The following is a 21,569-nucleotide window of genomic DNA, read 5'->3' as shown; positions in this document are numbered from 1 at the left end:
GAATTTAATAGTGACTTTCCAGTAGATTCAGAGACTTATAATGATCATGTCTTAATGCTCTCATAATCTTCAATTATTATAAAATAGTAATATTTTGAACAGTTTCCTCAATATAAGAGAATATATAACTTTATAAAATATAATTCCACAAAAGTTACCAAAGCAAGTTGCTTATATGGAATGCAATATGCACATTTGTTTTTGAATCATCTATTGTTTCAAATAAAGATTGAGGGTAAAGGTAAAGAACAGTCTCTCCTGAGTAGCTGATCATCACAGATCAACAAGCTAATGGATTTATAATAAAAAAGCCTCCTGTTCAGCCCAAAGCCTATAGATTGCCTCCTTTATTTCTAGTGACGTCTCATGTTTTCCTTATACTCATACTTTCTTCCAAAACACAAAGATTAATACAGCAGTATGTATGTTCATTTCTTCATAGTTCAAACTTATTTGACATCTATTTTATGTAAGCATCTGCTCTTGGCCTTGCAGAAATAGAGGGCACAGATATAGAAACCCTGGCCAACATCCCCATAACTACAATGCAAGGTAAAGGCTGAGAAGTAGGCAAAGTTACCATGTTACCATTTTCTCAAGAAAGGAGAGATGATTTTTCAATAATGTGTAAATTAAAAGTTCTTAAGAGGCCAGGCACAGTGGCAGACACCTTTAATCTAAGCACTTGAAAAGCAGAGACAGGAGGATGTTTGTGAATTAGAAGCCAGACCAGTCTACATAGTGAGTTTCAGGACAGCCAGGGAGACACAGTAAGACACTGTCTCAAATAAGCAAACAACAGCAGAAAAGAGTTCATACAGGAAGTAATATTTGGCCTAAATCTTGAAGGATGGTGTAGGTTCACTGGCAAAGGCTAGAAGGAAACACATTTTCTAAATAGCCACAAAGGGCCTTCAAAATGTTGTTGGACACTCACTTAAGACTTCCTTAATCTTCTGTTTTTTTTGGTTTTTTTTTTTTTTTTGACAAGGTTTCTCTGTGTAACCCTGGCTGTCCTGGAACTCACTCTGTAGACCAGGCTGGCTCTGAACTCACAGAGATCCAGCTGCCTCTGCCTCCTGAGTGCTATAATTAAAGGTGTGCGCCACCGCCACCTGGCAAAGCTTTCTCTCTTTCGGATTGCTTCCTAGATGAGAATTTCTAGCTCAAAGTGTATATCCTCCATTACCGTGCTTATGGGATACTTACTAAGCAACTGTTAGGTGTTAGGTACCATCGGGGTCTGCTAGTGAACCAATCTTCTGGTTTTTAAATGTATAGTCTTCCATCTAACATATAAGATACTTGCTAAACATGGGCTGGGGAGGTAACTGAACTGGTAAGGGTTCTTGCTGCTGTTGCAGAGAACCCTAGTTCAGTTCCCAACACATGTATTTGACCATCTCAAAACCAACTGTAAATCTAGATCCAGAGAATCTGACCCCCTCTTCTAACTTCCAAGCCCACCCCCCCATACATCCGTGACCCTCATATCTGATGCATTAAACCTGAGGCATTATTACATCTGATACTGAAGCTCTCCCTTCTATATGTTTGCTTGTGGTCACCCTAACTTATCTATAGTGCTACTCACACTGCCAACCAAGATGAAGTTGGTAATCTAACTAGAATCCCATTCCAATAGCCACAGTGCTACCAGACTCTACAAGTGCCTGTAGACCAAATTATCCCTTCAAAATCCTGGTGACATCTCCAATTAGGTTTTTTCTGTATCCTAAAATCATGATTGCGTTTTAAAAATCACAGATACTCAAGATTTTGAAATCTTACTTCAGTTGTGATGCTTCTTTTTATAAATTATTATAATCACTACTAACACATTTTTCACAACTTTTTAACATTTCATTTTTAGCTTAATGGTAGATTGAGTTTTCTTTGAGGGTTAACTCAGAAACTTAACCATCAATAAAAACAGGCTGGGATGGGAGTTGGGGGATTTAGTTAGAAACATTGTATTAAAACAAATACAAATTGATTCTATTTGAAAATGTGGAATTATCTATAAACTAAAATAATAGCCTCATGACTTGCAAGCCCCCCTAAAAAAGGTTTGGAATACCTTTTGTAATATGAAATTCAACTAAGAAGATCACAATCTTGAAAGGTTGTTTACAGCGGCAGGAGAATAGAGGAAGTATAAATAAAATATAACACACACATTACTTGTAATAAATACTATACAATTCCCATAAGACTGTGGGGAGAGTGATTAATTCTACCTGGGGGGGGTGTCAAAATATTTCACAAGGACAGTGACATTTGGGCTGTGCATTACAGTGTAGTTCAGACTAACCAGTGTGCTGAGACCAACTAAAAAGGCAGCCCGAGAGGGAATCTGTGAAGGCACAAAAGAGCCGGCAAGGAAAACAAAATCACCAGGCCACAAGTGGGAAAGGATGGCAGTCCGGGGAGAAGAGCACCATGACTTTCTGAAGATACAGCTGGGAGACAGAGATGTTTTTGATATCCTCCTGGGGTCCAAGAATTAAACGCATGCTAAAGCCTACAAAGGCTGAAAGCTCCAGGAAGCCCCACATCACTGAGGTAGATCTCAGAAGGATTTGTAACCTACAGTAGTAGGCATCAAATCCTCTCAGTCCATAAAATTGGTCCTCGATTGGTAGTGTCCTCAGGAGACATCAAACATGAATATGATCTGCCTCTAGGGGAACGTGACCTCCCTTGAATTGTTTCTCCAATTTTGCAAAGTATATCTGACACACAGCTGACATTAAAATAAGAAACCAAGTACAAAATCAAACAAGAATAAAACCTAGAATAAAAACTCAACTGAGACTTCAGACATTAAATTATGAAGCAGACCTTGACTCAAGGAGATAAAAAGAAAGAAATTTGGTTGGTAATAGAACAGTTACAAAAATTAGCAAAAAAATACTCTTTAATGAAAAGCACTGCTCTTATCTCAAAGGAATATGGAATAATTATTCAGTAAATATGATTGACAGTGACCCTAATAACATGTTCAATCATGGAAACAGTTTTCTGAAGATTTTATAGTTATAGAATGAAAGAAGGTCATAAGTCAAGAGATTTTTCCCAGTACACTGGTGGGAGCTGCAGGCAGGCAGGAAGTCTCTGCTACAGGTCTCTGCTAGTTGAGAGCCTTGCTGGTTCAGGGTGGGAAGAACTAAGTGGTCTAACAATGCATTCCAAAGACTTTGCACGAGAGTCAAAGGCTGTAAGTAAGGCACCAAGGTAAGGTGAGCAATTAAGGGAACCATACATAACACAAAATAATCTTTTGTTCTGGATTTACAACATTAACTCTCTACAATCTTCAAGTTCTATCAGCATTGTGGAATCTTGAACTTGGGTGTGGCTTTTTTCCTTCTAGAAACTTTAGTTCACAAAAGAATGCAGGATCTGAGAATTTCAATTGCAAACCCTAAAAAGGAATGAGCCTACCTGCCAGAGAAACTCAGCTGGGTTGTAATTAGGAAATTGACCAATCAAAAAAGGTCATCCAGGAACATCAAGATGTCTCAGTGGATAAAGGCACTTGCCACCCAATCCTAACATCTTAAGCTTGATCCCCAGAAGGCAAGGAGAGAACTGATTCCATAACGTGGTCCTCTGAACTTCAGATGCATAGCACAGCATGTGTGGACCCATATTCTCTCTGTGTGTCTCTCTGTCTCTGTCTGTCTCTGTCTGTCTCCTTCTCTCTCTCTTTCTCTCTCTCTTTCTCTTATACACACATACACACACACATACACAGAGAGAGAGAGAGAGATTTGACTCTTAATAAACTAAGAAAAGCGAACATTTAAATAAAATAAGAATGCCACTAAACTGAAGAGAAGCCTAAAAGACCAATGTGAATATTCATGCCAACAAACAAAACTCCCAGGAAAAAAAAAACCGGGAAAATTATTAGTAACCCGTAACTTACCAATACTAAATATTGAGGAAACAAAAAGCTGAAGCTAAAATAACTGAAAGTCACCTCTGAACAACAGAAGTTCAGAATCAGGCTTCATGGAGAATTCTGCCAAATGTTTAAATCATCAATCCCAGCCTCTTCATCAATCCCAACCCTTCCAAAGTGCAGCAAAAGGGAGACTTCCAAACTCATTTGGGGATGGCAACATTATTCCAAAAATAAAGCCAAATACACCACAACAAAACTATACCCCAACACCCAGATAAAAATAGGTACAAAACCTCAACTACAAAATACTATCATATTGAGTTCAAGAGTACATTGGGTTGGAGAGACAGCTCAGCGGTTGATAGTGTGTACTGCTCTTGCAAAGGACCCAAGTTCGATTCCTAGAAACTCACAGCTTCCTGTAATTCCAGCTCCAGGGTATCCAAAGCCTCTGGCCTTCAAGAGCACTTACACACACACACACACACACACACACACACACACACACACACACACACACTTTTAAAATAATACAAAGAAACAAATAATAAAAGGTAACATAACACAACCAAGTGAATTTTTCTTTGGAATACAAGAATGGTTCAACACATAAAAAGAAACTCACGGGGGGGGGTGGGGGGGGGGGCTGTGGAGGGAAGGATCAGAGGTTAAGAGCACTGGCTCTTCTTCCAGAAGACCCAGGTTCAATTCCCAACACCTACATGGCAGTTCACAAGTATCTGTAACTCCTGTTCCAGGGGATCTGACACCCTTACACATACATACATACATACATACATACATACAGTCAAAATACCAATGTACATAAAATATAGAAATAAATAATTAAATAAAAATCAACTCACGTGATATAGCATATTAACAAAAGTAAGAATAAAAATCACATGGATAACTCAATAGATGCCAAGTACAGGATAAAGATATATGATACAACTTATATAAAGAATCCAAAATAAGCAAATCATAGGAAAAAATAATAGAATATTGGGGTGAGAGAGAATCAAGGAGGTATGAGTTAAAGCATACAAGTACTGGTCTGTCTGTCTTACATATGAGTTTCTTAGGAGCTTAGTATTATATCTATCTATAAGCTTGAATCCAAACTACCCTAGGCTACAGATAATATTATATTTATGAGCATTCACAACTAAAGCCAGAGCCTAAAACCTAAGTGCCAAGCACCAGCCTCGGCTTGGAGAGGGGTTCTGAGGAAGGGTCTCTGGGAGCAGCAAAGAGAATGACCAAAGTCAAGTGGTGGGTTACAAGCTGAAGCCTGTGCTGTGCTCACGACAGCTTTCCTTTCCTAATTGCTCTGTCTTTGTTCTGTTCAAGACAGCTTTTTCTTGCTATTCTAAAAACTCTCTGGATAGCTCATCTTTTGCAGATCAAAAGGCCAGTCTTTTAATTACATATCAATTCAGTCATTACTCCTTTGATTATCCCATGAATCAGCATCCCATGACCCCAGTAGCTAGAAAAAGACATCAAGCACATTTTTTTTTAACAACAAAAAAAAAAAAAAGAATTCAGAGATAAGCCTGCCTCAGGTAATCAAACATTAACCTAGGTGGGTGGGGTCCTGCCCTGAAGTTATCATTCCTATCATGCCTGGGCATGGACATAAACCCCTCTGTCCCAGGATGACCTTAACCCAGGGATCTGCCAGCCTTTGCAAGTGCAAACAAACAAACAAATAAAAAACTTAGCTGGATGGGATCTTGCCCTGAGATCACCACTCCTAAATCCCCTATCTCCTTCCTTAGCATCTTTCGAACAAGCAGGCTCATAGTGCATGTAGCTGCCTCTGTTCTTTTAGATCTGTGAAGTTCCTCATAAAATTCATATTGCATCCTTATATTTTGCATAGCTGAAATTATATATTTTTGAACTCGTGTTTTCAGAGTTCTTTCCCATAGCCTTAAGGGCTGTCCTGAAGGTCTCAGCATTTACCATTTTGCTCCTAGATTCCTGCTGTCATGGAGTCATTAACCTTGGCAGGGAGAACAATCCCTGAGAACCTCTGCAGGGAGAATATGAAGTAACAAGCCTTATACCCACAGCAGCCATCAACACTCGGGGAGGCCCATGCCCTGCTGGTTCTATTCCAGGGATGGGAGCTATGTCACACTGTCCCTTACATGGCAAGGCTGGACTCAGCAACTAAGTCCATCACCAAGATAATGAATAAGGCATCTTATCTATTTGGTCATATCACTCTGAGTTACCCTATGATAGATACTTAATTCAACTCAAAACATCTCTAGGAAGTTCTGTGGGACAGTAAAACCATGCCAGGAAGCTTGGCAAGGTAAAGTGGGTTTGAGTCCCAGAGACTCAATGGGCACACACCTGAGACTTAGGTGACTCCCCATTCCCTGCCAAGTTCCTGGCCTGGAACTTGTGCCGCACTCCCCAGGTAAGGGCCAGAATAGAGTTCTCCATGCTAAAGAGATACCTAGAGGCCCTGAGGGTTTAGTCAATAAGCTTCCCTTCCCAGACATTACTCCCTGCAAAAGTTATTTAATCTCAGGTCCTCCCTGAGAAGTACGAATGCACCCATTTTCCATAATGAACAGCCAATAAAAAATATAGATAAACATAGATTGTCTCTTTTATCTACCTCCACCATGGGGAACATGTAGAAGGTCTTAGCCTACAGAGCCACAGCTTAATTCTCTGGTAGAAGGCCTCTCTGTTCCCACACAAGGCCGGCTGCCAAGCTAAGGACAATCACCTCACTGCTGAGCTAAGTCAGAGCTCCACACTCCCACTCCTACCCCACCCCACACCACCACCCAGCCCAGCCCTGGTCCCAGGCTAGATGCCAGTCTCCACTCCAAGGGCCCCTGACTCTTTGTCAGCTCCTCCAAGACTCCCAGTGGCTCCTGGATGTCCAACAGTCTGAGACCCCCTCCCCTCCCCCCCCCAGCCCTGGCCTCATCACAAGCACAGTGACCCCAGAAACCAGCTCCAACTTTCCACATCTCAGACTGCATTTCCCAGCCCCTGGAGTGTTGATAAGCGCAGTCAAACTCCCTGAATTTCATCTCCCCAGTCGGGCCCAGAGCAGGCAGAATTCAAAACTCTGTGATACGGCTACCACAGAGTGGTAGATACACACAAACTAGGTGTTTGTGGTATATGCCTGTAAAAGGAACATGAGTTTGAGGCCAGTGAGATGCTGGCTCTATCTCACATCCAAAAACACATGGGGAAAAGAGCTGAATCTTTTGTGCATAATCCCATTTTAGTCTACTTATAGAAATAACACATATCAGACAGTTGTCTGAATACTCATTATATGTAATCTTGGCCAGGAGTAGGATGGCTTTGAGGGGTAAAGGTGCCTGCTGTCAAATCTCAGGGCAGGAGTTCAGTTCCCTGGGGCTCATTTAATATAAAGAGAGAATCAGTTCTCTCAATTCATCTTCTAGTCCCCAGGAGCAGCACCCCATGGCACACATGTGCCCCATCCCATACAGACTAATAAATAAGGAAATTCATGAAAAATTGTCTACTATGATCTTTATAATATTATTTAGAATTAATATTATTAACCCCCATTATTTAGAAAAGGAAATTGAGTCACTGTGGCTATGTGACTTGCCCAAAGTCGCAACTAGTAGAAAATGAACTGGGATTTGAACACCAACAATCTCTGTCCAGAGTTCTTGTGCTTAGCCACCAAACTGAATTTTCTGCTAAAGCCTCAAGTTACTTTGCACAAAATGTCCTTGATTCAGTAAATACTTTTTACTGTGTAGAGAGAACATTTTCAAGAAAATGGCCACTGGAAAATTAAGTGTAGTCTTTTTGCCTAACTTCAGCCCAATTATTTCTCTTAGTTTCTAGAGCCCATAGGCAAATAGGACCTAGAGAACATGAGCAGGCATTGTATCTGCTCTCACATATGCATCAGAGGAAGCTAGAACCGGACTTTTTCCTAAACCAAAGTGTAACTAGAGCATCAGTGACAAAGAGCCATGGATAAAGTTCAGTATTAATGCTTCCTAGAAAATCTTGGCCTTGAGAGATCTGTGATTCATTACTGTTGAAAAATGGACCCTCAAAATATCCATGCTGTAGTCCCCAGAACCTGGGAGTATGAATTTTGATGATTGGATTGCATTGCAAATTACAAGATGATTATCCTAGAGCCTAGAGGATCTAGGTAGGTACTGGGGAACCCCAGGGGTCTTTAGAAGAAGTTATGTAAGAAAACAGTGTCAGAGTGATACAGGGGCAGAGCTGTTAAAGATCTAGAAAAGAGGCTCTGGCCTCAGGAATTATGTCACTTCAGAAGCTGCAAACGCTAAGGCAGTTGATTTGTCCGGAGAGCCTCCAGAAGGAACCTGGACTTTGCTGACACCTTGTCTTTAGCCCAATAAAATTGATTTCAGATTTCTGACCTCCAAAACTGTATGATAATAAGTTCATATTGATTTAAGTTTGTGGTAATTTGTTATAATGGCAAGGAGGGTAAGCTAGTACATTAATCAAGGAGAGTGGCAGAGCTGGGAGATTCTCTGTGGACATGCTGCTCTCCTGGCCACAGATAAACTGGTGAGAGTGGGGCTGAAAATGTGCTAAGCCCCCTTGCCTAGAACTGAAGAAAGACTGCACCATAGCAACAAGAACATGGGGAACGCCCCACAGTGCCTGGAAATGGAATAAAAGTATTTGCATACTAGTTCCATGTGTGAAAAAAATGCTCATAGACTGAAACAAGGAATTGCTAAGCTATTTTTCCTTACACTTAAACGTTAGGAAACAGATCATAAGTATTAAGATCAGGCATGGGAAAACAGTAAGTGCAAAAATACTTAAAGGTCACATGGTGGAAAGTCAAAGTCCCCTAATGTAAAATAAAATTTACTAGTAAGGAAAGAAAAGAAAGTCTTGATAGGAAAATAATTGGAATTTTATTATTGAATAATAGTAGACAAATGCATACTAGTTTTACTTGTTTAAAAGTTGGAAGACCCTCATAACCCACTTCCAAGAAAAAAAAAAAAAGAAGATTTACTATTTGAAAACTTGGAAATACTTTCCAAAATGTTTTGATAAAAATAAAATTAAAATTGAAATAGAAATTATCAATGGTGAAAAAGTCAATGAAGAACACATGTCTAAGAAACATATGGGACACATGTGAGCTATCCCCAGGGGAAACTTACTGCTTCAAGAGCATTTCTGGTAAAGAGAGCTGAAAACCAAAATAGCCTAGTGTTCATCTCTGGCAATGGGATGAGAAGGAGTCAACAGCAGAAAGTAGAAGGGAGAACGAATAAAGGTAAAGCTCCCTTAGTGAGCCTAAAGTCTCAGAAGGTAAAGTGAATACACCTAAAGACTGATTCTTTGAAAGGTTGTTCCTTCTTCCTCCCCACCCCCCACCCCCACCCCTTAGGCAACAGGTTTATTGGCTCATAGCCCAAACTGATGGCAAGAGCAGAAAGCTCAGGGACAGCCCCAGAAGCCCACAGCCCTGCATCCCTACCAGGAACCCCGAGGCCAGCCTGCTGCTACCAGGAGCTGAAGTCCCCAAAGCCCCGACTGGGCCTTTTCTTGGCCATGGGGGTGGCCGTGCTGGTCCATGGTTCTTCCGCTGCTGATGGGTTCCTGGCTGCAGGGTGGATGTACTTGCCCACCCCATAGCGGTATGTCTGGGGTCCCTGGTTTCCAGGCTGGGGATGATTCATCTTGACCTTGGCCTCTGGATCCACCTGATGCTGTGTCTGGGCAATCTGGGCATCGGCCTCCTCATAGGGGTCCACAAACACTGTGGTTGTACATATGCGCACTTCCTCCTTAGGGCTCTCCACATTCTCCATGGCTGTCAGCGTGTCAAAGCCCCCAACAACCCGTCCAAAGATGGTATGCTTCTTATCCAGGTAAGCACAGGATCAGAATGTGATGAAGAACTGAGACTTGTTGGTGTTGGGCCCCGAATTGGCCATGCTGAGCATCCCACGGCCCGTGTGTGAAAGGTTGGGACGGAACTCATCTTGAAAGGCTTGCCCCAGTATGACTGTCCACCTGTGCCTGTACCTGTGGGGTCACCGCCCTGGATCACAAAGTTCCTGATGGACCTGTGAAAGATAATACTGTTTCTTGCAGAGCTTGATGAAGTTTTCACAGGTTTTTGGTGTCAGGTCACAGTGCAGCTCTAAGTTAAGGTCGCCCTTGTTGGTGTGAAGCCTTACATAGCCCTTTTTCTTCACAAATTGGTAGCGCAGTACATCTTCATCAATGACAGCTTCTTCATGCGTGGTCTCAGGTACCATGGCAGTAGAGGTGAAGGATGCACTGACCTTCCCTGTGGCTTAATGGGCCGCATTCAGTTGGTCCACCTTCTCCTTCTCAGGTGGCCTCATGGTAGCTACTAAAATCTCATCTCCTTTGAACTCTTTGTAGAGCTCCTGTAGCATCTCTCTTGTCTCCGCATTTGTATTTTTCAAATAATAAGATGGGTCTTGTTTGGCCTTTTCCTCATCTGGGTCTATTATTCTCATGTTATTCTTCACATGGAAGAAGTTGCTAACACTGAATTTGTCCAAATTGGTGGGGTCCTACAGGGTGATGATGTCTTGCCTGGAAAAGGGCTCATCGGTCAACAGATCCCTCAAGTTCTTGGCCTTGATGTTTACCTGCTCCACTGCCTCATAGGTGTAGACATTGCCAGTTGTCCTGATGGCCACTATATGGGTGTTGTCAGTGAACACGGGATACAGCACTGGACAGTGGTACTGCCCTTCGCTGTTCTTTGCAAAGTTCAGCTTGATCAAGGACTTCCCATCAAGTTTCTCTCCAGTGCTGGGATTCGTCCCATACTTCTTAAGCCAGGGAACAATGTTCAGCAAGTCAAAGACGACACCTTCTGGGGTGCAGACTGGGTAGACAAAAGGCTGGAGAGAGAGACTGCAGTGGTCAAAAGGTAAGCGGTGAAAACTTGTCTGTGAGATACCTGGCTTCCTGCCACCCTAGAAATGAGTGTGCTTAGCACAAGTGAGATACATCTTGTCCTTCTGGTGCTGTTGCTTCCGCATAGTGGCAACGAACAGAAGAGACCACAGCAGACACTGACTATGACTCCTCTGCTTTCTCAGCTACTTCGGTTGTTCCTTCTTTAACTCTGATAAAAGAATACTGAGAACAAGTGCCTAAAATACTAGAGAGGGTGAAGGAAAGTGACACATACATAGAAAAACATGAAGACAATTAAAAAAAAAAAACAACAAAAAACAAACCAATACTTGGAATTGGGTCCCAGTTACAGCTATGCTTAAAAGAGGCTTAAGGCAGCCACTGCTCCTCTCTTTCACCCAGGATGCTGTGTGTCAGGCATCCTGGAGAAGGTATCCTCCTAGGCATCCTCCTAGGCTCAGGTCTCCAACATGGCTGCAGAGTTAACAGCTGCCCTGCAGTTATCTGAAGATGCAGGGTAAAGGCCTAGCCCAGATGGCTGAGAGAAGCAAAAAGCAAAACAAAGGAAAGAGCCAAAGCTGCTCACTAGCAGCAGCGACCAACAAGATGCTTTTCTCAGGGTTGCAGCACAGTGACCTCAGGTAAATCTCTGCTAAGGCCGCACAGCCTTCTCCACAGTCAGCACCCCCAAGTTGGGTAAAAGCCTGCATGGCTTTGGGAGTCACACAGCATCGTTCTGTCATATTTTATTAGGAGCTTACATTCAAGAAGAATGGCCAAAACTCTGTTTTGATATAAAGAGTTCACAGTTTTACAGAAATGTGAAAACACCTCAGAAATAAGATTGATGCTGACAGCAAATAATTCTCTTCCTTTTTTAAGCTACAGAAGTTATTTATTTATTTATGAACTAGAAAAATGACTGTGAAATTATTTTAATTATTAGTATGTACCCATGATACATAGTATTATAAATAATCTTTATAAATAATTTTGTAGCAAAACTTAAATTTCCAAATGTGACCCACAGAAAACTTAGGATAGGAAAAATGACTCAAGCTCAACTATAAGAGAAAGAACTCAGCAGTTTCACAGATGAGCTCTGTGAGTTTCAGCACTAGGAAGACATTGCTCTCTCTGACTTCATTGGGCACCAGCGTCATCGGATCAGCTAGTGACGATGAAGAACCACAGACTGCACTCCCAGACTCTGGAACTGTATAGTCTGGGACAAGAATCCATATTTGTAAGCATATGAGTAATTTTGCTAACATTGGTCTTAGAAGATGTTTTTTTTTTTTGAGTAACAGTGATTTACTCCAAGAATTAAACCGAGTGCTCACAAACTATGGTCCAGGAGACAAGTCTGACCTTACAAGTCCATGCTTACAAACCAGATTTTAAGTTACAGAGCCATGCTCATTCATGCAATGCTAACTTTTACAGTGGTAAAGCAGCTACAACAGAGACTGAACAGCCCATAGAACCTAGAGTGTTTACCATCAGGCCTTCACCAAAAGAAGGCTACCATCCCCTGCCTCAGCTACCACCTTATTCTGTCATTCTGTCTTCCAAAGTCTTTGCATCTTCTACTGATACTCTCTCTCTCTCTCTCTCTCTCTCTCTCTCTCTCTCTCTCTCTCTCTCTCTCTCTCTCTCTCTTCTAATGGTTAAAGTTTAAACATCAAGTAGCTTTCATCTAGAATCTATGCTCAGTTTTAGCAATTAACCTGGACCGCTATGTTGAAGAGAGTGTGAGGTTGCCATAAATTAAAGGTGTCTCCCATCAACATTGAAAAGGTGACTGGCAGCATGGAGTCTGTAGACTCACTGAGCCACCTGTAAAATATACAAGGTTTCAGGTTTGTTTTTCAAAAGATGGCTAGATAATTCCCACAAAATATGGAAGTACTGCATCCATTTTTAACTGCACCATTAACAATATATAGCTTTTGTTTCAATGGCTGTGCAAGCTATTGTAATAATATGCAAATGTTACACATTCATAAAAATGTAGAGAAAATAAAACCACTTTGTGATTTTTATCAAAGTGTAAGACAGACCAATTTTGTCATGTTTGTACACAAGATTTCTGAGATTGATGTCTGCTCTTGAAAGAACACTAATAGCATTTTGAATGCATGAGCCTATATTTTATCCATTGAAATTGTCCCCATTATTAAGACATCTTTCAAAGATCCTAAGTCTAAACTTTGGGGTGATTTTTGAACATTAACACTATTTTCCTATGATTCTAGCTCCAAAACAGTGGCCCAAACATATCAACAGCATAAATTGTACTTTATGATTTACATATTTATATGATTACTTAAGAAGAAAAAAATGGTTGTTCCAGGCAAAAGAAAAATTACACAAGAAAATTTATGTTTGTGATTGTTCTTCTGGGCAGAAGAAAAACTGCAGACGATCATTTCAAAGGTGGATAACAAACAGTTAACATTAAAACCTAGAAGAATCAGAAACAGTAGCAGGGATGCTGCTGAGGGCACTGGTGCTGCCACAGCATAGGGAGGCACCTCTAGAGGAAGGTCCTAGAAGAATCAGGGTCAACTGCACATAGTCAGACATGAAAGCTTTTTCCACCAGTGTGTTCCCTACATGAACAAAACCTGACTCACAGAAAGAACTTAATTAGTATTTATGGAAGTAAAGATGAAAAGCACAAGGGGACAAAGGAAGGGAATGCTGAAGTTCACACTGAAAGTCAGAGTATTGTAAGCCCTCCCAACAAGGCTGTGGCTTGGGTCTCACTACCAGGTGGCATTTGTACAGAACAGTAGGGCAAGGTAACTAGGAAAATAAGGCTCTCTACTGGAAATGGAGGTGGCCAAAGCATCAGCTGCTGCTAATGGACTAACTTGTTAGGGACTGTGCCAGCTCTGTGAATGACAATGGCTCCTTATACACCAGAAGCAAATCCATTTCTCCCAGTCCCAGATAGGCAGACTATAAACACAACTACCCAGCCAAGAAGAACCAAGAATCCTGATAATTGTAACCTTAACAATCACTGATTTATTTCGTGTGTGCATGTGCGTGTGTGTGTGTGTGCGTGTGTGTGTGTGTGCCACAGCGCACATGTAGAAGTCTACACCCTAGCAACTTTTGGGGTTTCTTTCTCACATTCCACTATGTGGGTTCAGGATTCAGACTCAAATTATCAGGCTTGGCAGCTACTCTTTCACCTGCTGAGCCATCTTGCCACCCCCTACTCTCAAGACTTTTAACCCCGATACACAAGATGAGGGTTGTATTTATTTCACAGTTTTGTTTATGGCTTTATTTATGGGTTTTATTTATTACATGCTTTTTCTAGCAACCCTTTATCAATTCTACTTATCAAGACGAAGAGCAGAATATCTGCTGTGCAGCTGATGATATTTGTCCGAGCATGCTGAGTGAAATATGTCAGCAAAGCAAGATAATTCTAAGGAGAGAAGCTTTAGAACTAGGGAAATGTTTCTGCCTAGAAACTGCGAATCTCCTAAAAATGTATATAAATGTGGACATCCTTATGGAGAGAGACTCTAATACTGTTCTTAGAATCTACAAAGGGTTCAAACTACACCAGCTGTCCCAGAGTATAAAGAATCACACGGTAGTGTCTTATAAACATTAGGCTATTTGTGGGGAATATGGTTTAAAATTAAATAGAAATTTAAGAGTATAACACCAGCCATAGGATGCTATTTCTTCAAACTTGCTTAAGGTAGGTGTGTGTGTGTGTGTGTGTGTGTGTGTGTGTGTGTGTGTGTGTGTGTGTATGTGTGTGTGTGTAACAATGTAATTTTTCACATTGTTATGTCTGGATGGAAAAATTTGGAAATCTCTGCTCTAAAGTATAAAAATGGCTATATTCAATGAGTTTCCAAGAATTCAACTTTCTGACAAATGAAATTATCATCCATCAAGAACAATTAGATAATTGAGGTTCCAGGGGCATTACACTGTGCTGCTCTAAGAGACATACGATCTTCCAAAATGAAGTTGCTATTATTAGAGAACAACTGTCTACAGTCATCAGAAACAAAAGAGCATCTCTGTGAAATCATGTTCAACAACTGAAGACCAGGTTCTGTGCAGAGGCTGCCATGGAAAAGATGTTACACACTCAAGTTTCTCTGGGAAATGGAAAATACCAGGTAAATGTTTAGGAGTTAAAAGAGGATAAATACTTCCTGAGAGCAATGAATTGAGTTTCCCTAAGCACCTTTGAGGGAAAAGAAAACATGAAAACTCATTCCTGAACCTGGACAACCATGAGCTTTAGGAAAAGGAACATTTTCTTTACCCTTTCCATAGAGAGAGAGTCGAGCATGGGAATTCTGCCATGACTACTTCATAGGGGTGTCATCCCAGTGCATGGTAAGGCAGTGTTTTGTACTGTCATGTACTCCACACAAGAAACATACAAGGACCAGGTACTGAGTTATTGGGCCTTGCTACAGTTCAAATCTGAACTGCCCTCCCACAGGCTCACGTTTTCCATGTTTATTCCTTGACTAGCAGCCCTGGAGGTTTGGAATCCTCTGGGTGTCAGGAGCGGTCACTGCGGATGAACATTTGAACCTAACACTCTCTTTTGTGCCTGCCCTAATTGTTTTCTGCCTTCTAGTCCACACCACATGAACAAGACCACCTCTCTTGACACCGTGCCTTCCCCTCCACTATCATGGACTGAAATCACCCTGAAACTATGAGCCAAAATCAACCTTCTTCCATGCAGGTCAGGATTCTAGTCATAGCAACACAGTAAACAGACTTGCTGTGTAAAGTATTATAAAAGCAATCATTACCCTTCCCTACTTTTTTTTGAATCATCCTTCCAGATAGGTCCAACTTGGGGTTCAAGGATATCTACAATCAAAAGCAAAGCCTTTGTGGCTCTTCCTCTTTTCATTTCCCAAAGCACTCATGGGGGAAACTATCCCAGGGAGACAGATGTGCCCCCAGGAGCCTTATCTTGTTTTCTGGTCCCTGCACTATTTGATACTATTTCTGGTGAAATTTTAATACTCAAATCCTAAAATAGAAAAGATAATCAAGGGTAAATCAATGTTTTAAGAAAGACTCAAAAGTGAGAAAGAACAAGACAAGTACAATAAATAGATATTAACACAACACACCCAGGACTACACAACCATGGGCTATCCTCCGGGAGATAAACAAGGCCCCATCGTCCGTGAAATAAAAAACACAACAAAAAATTTCAAAAACTAGAAAAACAACTTTAAAAGTTTCATTTAATTTTTGATTAACTCATAAAACTGAACACTGTTATTGGACACTAAGTGATATTCAATATATGTATATATGCCATTCAAATCCACTTAAATACATCTATCTCAGCCAATATCCTTTCTTCTTGCTCCTTTGAAATATGCAGCACATTATGATTAACTATACCCACCTTATATGCTGTAGACTACTGATGTTCACTTCTTTTAAGTGTAGTGAGACCTTAAACTTAAAACCAGAAGGCTAAAGAGTTAAGAGATAAGTTCAGAGACCTGGGAGGTGAGAGACTCCCACAATTCAAAGGGAGGGACCTTAGATGAAATGCCTGACAGTAGGGAGAGGGGACTTATAGAGCCCACCTCCAGCAAGAAGACAGGACATCAAGTGAGGGATGGGATTGCCATGCCACAGTCACAACTCTGACCCATAATTGTTCCCTCTGAAAGAATTACAGGGATGGAAATGGAGAGGGGCCTGAGGAAAAGAAGGTCCAGCGACAGGCCCAAAGTAGGATCCTGCTCAAGGGGAGGTCCCAATGTCTGACACTATTACTGAGGCTATGGAGTGCTCACAAAAAGGGATCTATCATGACTGCCCTCCGAAAAACCCAACAAGCAACTGAAAGAGTCAGATGCAGATATTTGCACTCAACCAATGGACAGAGCAGCTGACCCCTGTTATTGAACTAGGGAAGGCTGAAAGAAGCTGAGGAGAAGGGTGACCCTGTAGGAGGACCAGCAGTCTTAATTAATTTGGACCCCCGAGATCTTTCAAACACTGGACCACCAGACAGCATACACCAGCTGATATGAAGCCCCCCAACACACATACAGTAGAGGACTGCCAGGTCTGTGTTCACTCAGAGATGATGCACCTAACCCTCAAGAGACTGGAGGCTCCATAGAGTTTAGAGGTCAGGTGGGGTGTGGGTGGGGCATCCAAGTGGAGATGGGGTGGGGAGGAGGTGTGGGATATAGAGCAGTCGGAGGATGATGGGAGTCAGGGAATGGAATATGGAGTGTAAAAGATGAATTAAAAATAAAATAAAAATTTTAAAAGATGTTTCAAGAATAGAATAAATGACAAAAAGATAGAAAATTGGAGTGAACACATGAGAAAAGTTAAAGAATTGGTCCAGATGGTCTAACATTTACCTTATTAGAGTTGAAGTAAACAGAAAAAATGAGATGGAAAAAATATGAAAAAAATACAACTAGACCTTTCTGAGCATAAAGAACATGAATTTACAAGTAGAAAAGACCCACTGATCTGATGGCATATTAATTAAAATGGGTACATATCAATAACAATTTATAGTTGTAGAACAACAGGAAAAAAGAGACAAAGGTCACAAAATTAGGGAAGGCATTGTTCTGTGCTCAGGATGTAACTCAAGAAGAAACATAGCACACGAGCAATAAAGTGCTGCTGCTTAACTACTGAGCTAGAATCAAATCAAGCCTGACTACATACTTGACTTTACTGATTGGGTCATCACTCAGGATCTCAACTCCATGTGTATCTTCCTTACATTTCTCTGCTGAGACATTTGGAGGTCTTCTTTTGTTTCGAGTGTACTCTGAATTACTCACTGAAGCATTTTATCTTGGCTTCCTAAAAATTACCATCAGTAATTCCAACACCTATGTAATCAAGTGTTGTTGTCTGCTGCTGTCTTCTTTCATAGAACCTAAGTTTTCTTGACTTTTGGTACAATGAGTTACTTTCAATTGTATACTGAATATTACTGTTTAGTGAGAAAAATGGACATGAAGCTGATGAGCATGTAGTTGATGAGTGGATATACAACTGATGGGGAGTCGTGCAACTGATGAATTAGGACAGTTTTGTCTATTTTTCAGCTTTTTGATATGGGGTCTTCTGTAGCCCAGGCTGGCATCAAACCCACAATTTGCATTGAACTATCGTCCTGTCTCTACCCCAACTGCTGGGATAACAGACATGTGTCACATGTCCTATTTATACAGTACTGTGGGTTGAACTAGAATTTTGTACATGCTAGGCAAATACTTTATTAACTGAGCTACAGCCCTGGCCTCAGAAATTGCTTTAATGAATAAAAAAGTACATATGTATGCATTACATGTTTAATGTATACCTATTAAGGCAAATAATAAGAAAGCAAATAATAGGCATGCAATTGATGAATTAGGTGTAGTTTTCATAAGTAATACATATTATATATAAGGGATATACATATATATTAGTATAATAATGACAAAAGTAATACTAACAAATTGCTTCCTATGAACCAGGCAATACAATAAGAATCTTATATGTGTTAACTAACTTAATTAGGCAATCCTATGAAGTAGACACTATAATTACCTGAATTTTACAAAGAACATGTTGTCAATATCACACAATCAGTAAATGGCAAACATCAGTTGTTCTAGATTATGAACCCATCAATTTGCTGAACCCCATCCTCTTGAAATTGGTATGTCATAATGTCTGCAGGCATTTACCACTTGTTTCCCTGCATACAGTAATAATAAGTAAGGGTGAATCTTGTCATTTCAGTACAGTCATAAGTATGAACTATATTGTGACAACCAACCAAAGAAAACAGCTAAAAACAGACATTTTTCTAGAAAACTGGCAGTTTCCTGTAATTTTTACAATGAGCTGCCTGATATGTTTCCTCCCACAGCAGTTTCTGGTGCCCGAAAGAGGGAGTAAGAGAGCAAGTGAGTGAGTGAACACACATTTGCCTGTCTCTGCAGACTTTAAAAGAGGGACAAGGTCTACTCCTTATAAAGATACCAAGAGGATGAGTAGAGAGCACTAACCCTTCAGGAAGAGTTCCTCAAACACCGGGGCTCAGGAGTTTGCTGTCTCAGATAATCTCTGACCTGTGAAGCACCAGTATCTGGCCAAGTTACTATCTGACCACAGCATGACATCTAAGCCCTAAGAAGGAAATACTCAAGTACGCTGATGGATAAATGGGTGTACTTGCTAAGGGTCTCTTCTCCCTCCATATGTAAATACACTCAGGATGAATCAGGTCTAGACAGAAGGATTTTACTACTCAATAACTTAGTTTACAGAAAGGCCTTGAGGGGGAAAAATCAGAAATGACATCTGAACAAATAAAGTTTTAGATAGCTTGGTTAATAATACAAATGTAAATCTAAGTAAAAGCTCAGACCACCCAGCCCTTCCCATAGAGACTGGCACTGCTATCAAGCCCAGCTCTGTGATGGGAGCCTGCTGGCATCGTGCTGCATCTCAGGGCTTCTTCTCTCAAGAGAAGTGATGGGCTCACTAGTGCTGGTCTGGCAAGGCCCTGAGTATCACTTGAGTGACGGTGTAAGGGAACCAACGTGGAAATGAAAAACAGACCTGCAGTCTTATGGTGACTCACTTGATACTGAGGGCTACAGAGTGAGAGCCTTTCTCAAACAAATACCAGCATAAAAACAAAAGAAACAAAGAAACAAAAAACAACTGACCTGGAAACTCACTTCAAACACAAACTCAGCAAAACAGTTTACACCCTGAACCAAGAGCCTTTTCACTGTCAGCCTAGAGCAGTGGAGCACCCGAAATCACCAACAGCAGTAAGAGCAAGCTATTGAATAATTTTCCTACACAACAGGAAGAGCTTTGGGTAGTATACCCATAATTCTTAATTTTATTTCATTTTGGTTTGAGATAGGGTTTCTCTATATATAACCCTGGCTGGCCTGGAACCCATTCTATAGGTCAAGCTGGCCTTAGACCAACAGAGATCCACCAGCCTCTGCCTCCTCCTAACTGCTAGAACTAAAGACATGAGCATCTGGACGCTACTTCTTTATTATTATCCTGTGTTATTTCACTTTATTATGTGTATGGGTATTTTGCACACACAGCTGCAAGTATGTGTACCACATGCATGCAGTGCACATAGAGACCAGGGACAGCATCAGAACTCTTGGAACTGAAGTTATGGACATGTATGAGGTCCCATATGTGTTCTCTGGAAGAGAAGCCAGTGCTCATGACCTGAGCCATCTTCTAGCCCCTACAATTGCTTCCTTATGTTAAAGAATTCCTCTTAACAGCTCAGACAAGAGCTATTTGGGATTAAAACAGACTTAAAACTGAGTTCAGTTCCCAGTGATGGCATGGTTGCTCACAACCATCTATAACAGAACACCCTCTTCTAGCATGCAGGCACATATGCAAATAAAACACTCATATACATAAAATACAATACATTTTTAAAAGACAGACATCTGACTTTGCTGGATTTTAACTACCATGTAAAAGAAACTGCTAAAGTTATTATATGACCTTAATAGCTAACTCATAACTACAGTGATATATAATCACATGCTAATTAAAAGTTAACATTTTCCCAATTTGTTGGTTGCCTTTATATCTTATTAACAGTGTCCTTTGTCTTACAGAAGCTTTGCAATTATATGAGGCCCTATTTGTCGATTCTTGATCTTACAACACAAGCCACTGGTGTTCCTTTTAGGAATTTTTCCCCTGTGCCCATATCTTCAAGGCTTTTCCCCACTTTCTCCTCTATAAGTTTCAGTGTATCTGGTTTTATGTGGATGTCCTTGATCCACTTGAACTTGAGCTTTATGCAAGGAGATAAGAATGAATCAATTCTCATTCTTCTCTCACCGCCAGTTGAGCCAGCACCATTTGTTGAAAATGCCATCTTTTTTCCAATGGATGGTTTTAGCTCTTTTGTCAAAGATCAAGTGACCATAGGTGTGTGGGTTCATTTCTGGGTCTTCAGTTCTATTCCATTGGTCTACCTGACTGTCACTGTACCAATACCATGCAGTTTTTATCACAATTGCTCTGTAGTACAGCTTGAGGTCAGGGATGGTGATTCCACCAGAAGTTGTTTTATTGTTGAGAATACTTTTCACTATCCTAGGTTTTTTGTTATTCCAGATGAATTTGCAAATTGCCCTTTCTAACTCTGTGAAGAATTGAGTTGAAATTTTGATGGGGATTGCATTGAATCTGTAGATTGCTTTCGGCAAGATGTTCATTTTTACTATATTAATCCTGCCAATCCATGAGCATGGGAGATCTTTCCATTTTCTGAGATCTCCTTTGATTTCTTTCTTCAGAGACTTGAAGTTCTTATCATACAGATTTTTCACTTTATTCGTTAGAGTCACACCAAGACTAATCCTAAATCTGATGGAAGGCTAATATCCAATATATACAAAGAACTCAAGAAGTTAGACTCCAGAGAACCAAATAACCCTATTTTAAAAATGGGGTACAGAGCTAAACAAAGAATTCTCAACTGAGGAATACCTAATGGCTGAGAAGCACCTAAAAAAATGTTCAACATCCTTAGTCATCAGGGAAATGTAAATCAAAACAAACCTAAGATTCTACCTCATACCAGTCAGAATGTCTAAGATCAAAAACTCAGGTGACAGCAGATACTGGAGAGAATGTG

The 21,569-nt window shown here is 40.7% G+C and overlaps 1 protein-coding gene and 1 pseudogene across 3 annotated transcripts in view; both read right to left on the bottom strand.

The window, feature by feature from the left end:
- Trim66 (tripartite motif containing 66) overlaps window positions 1-21,569 on the bottom strand; it is a 166,676-nt gene that overhangs the window by 28,118 nt on the left and 116,989 nt on the right. The gene's annotated exons all lie outside the window — the stretch shown is intronic.
- LOC110298920 (RING-type E3 ubiquitin-protein ligase PPIL2 pseudogene) lies at window positions 9,457-11,012 on the bottom strand (annotated as a pseudogene).

This window comes from Mus caroli, unplaced genomic scaffold (genome assembly GCF_978045245.1).
Source record: "Mus caroli unplaced genomic scaffold, Mus_caroli_1 scaffold_8, whole genome shotgun sequence".
In the NCBI taxonomy this organism is placed as follows: Eukaryota; Metazoa; Chordata; class Mammalia; order Rodentia; family Muridae; genus Mus; species Mus caroli.
Note: the sequence above shows the minus strand (reverse complement) of the source record. Positions and strands in the feature narration are given on the sequence as shown.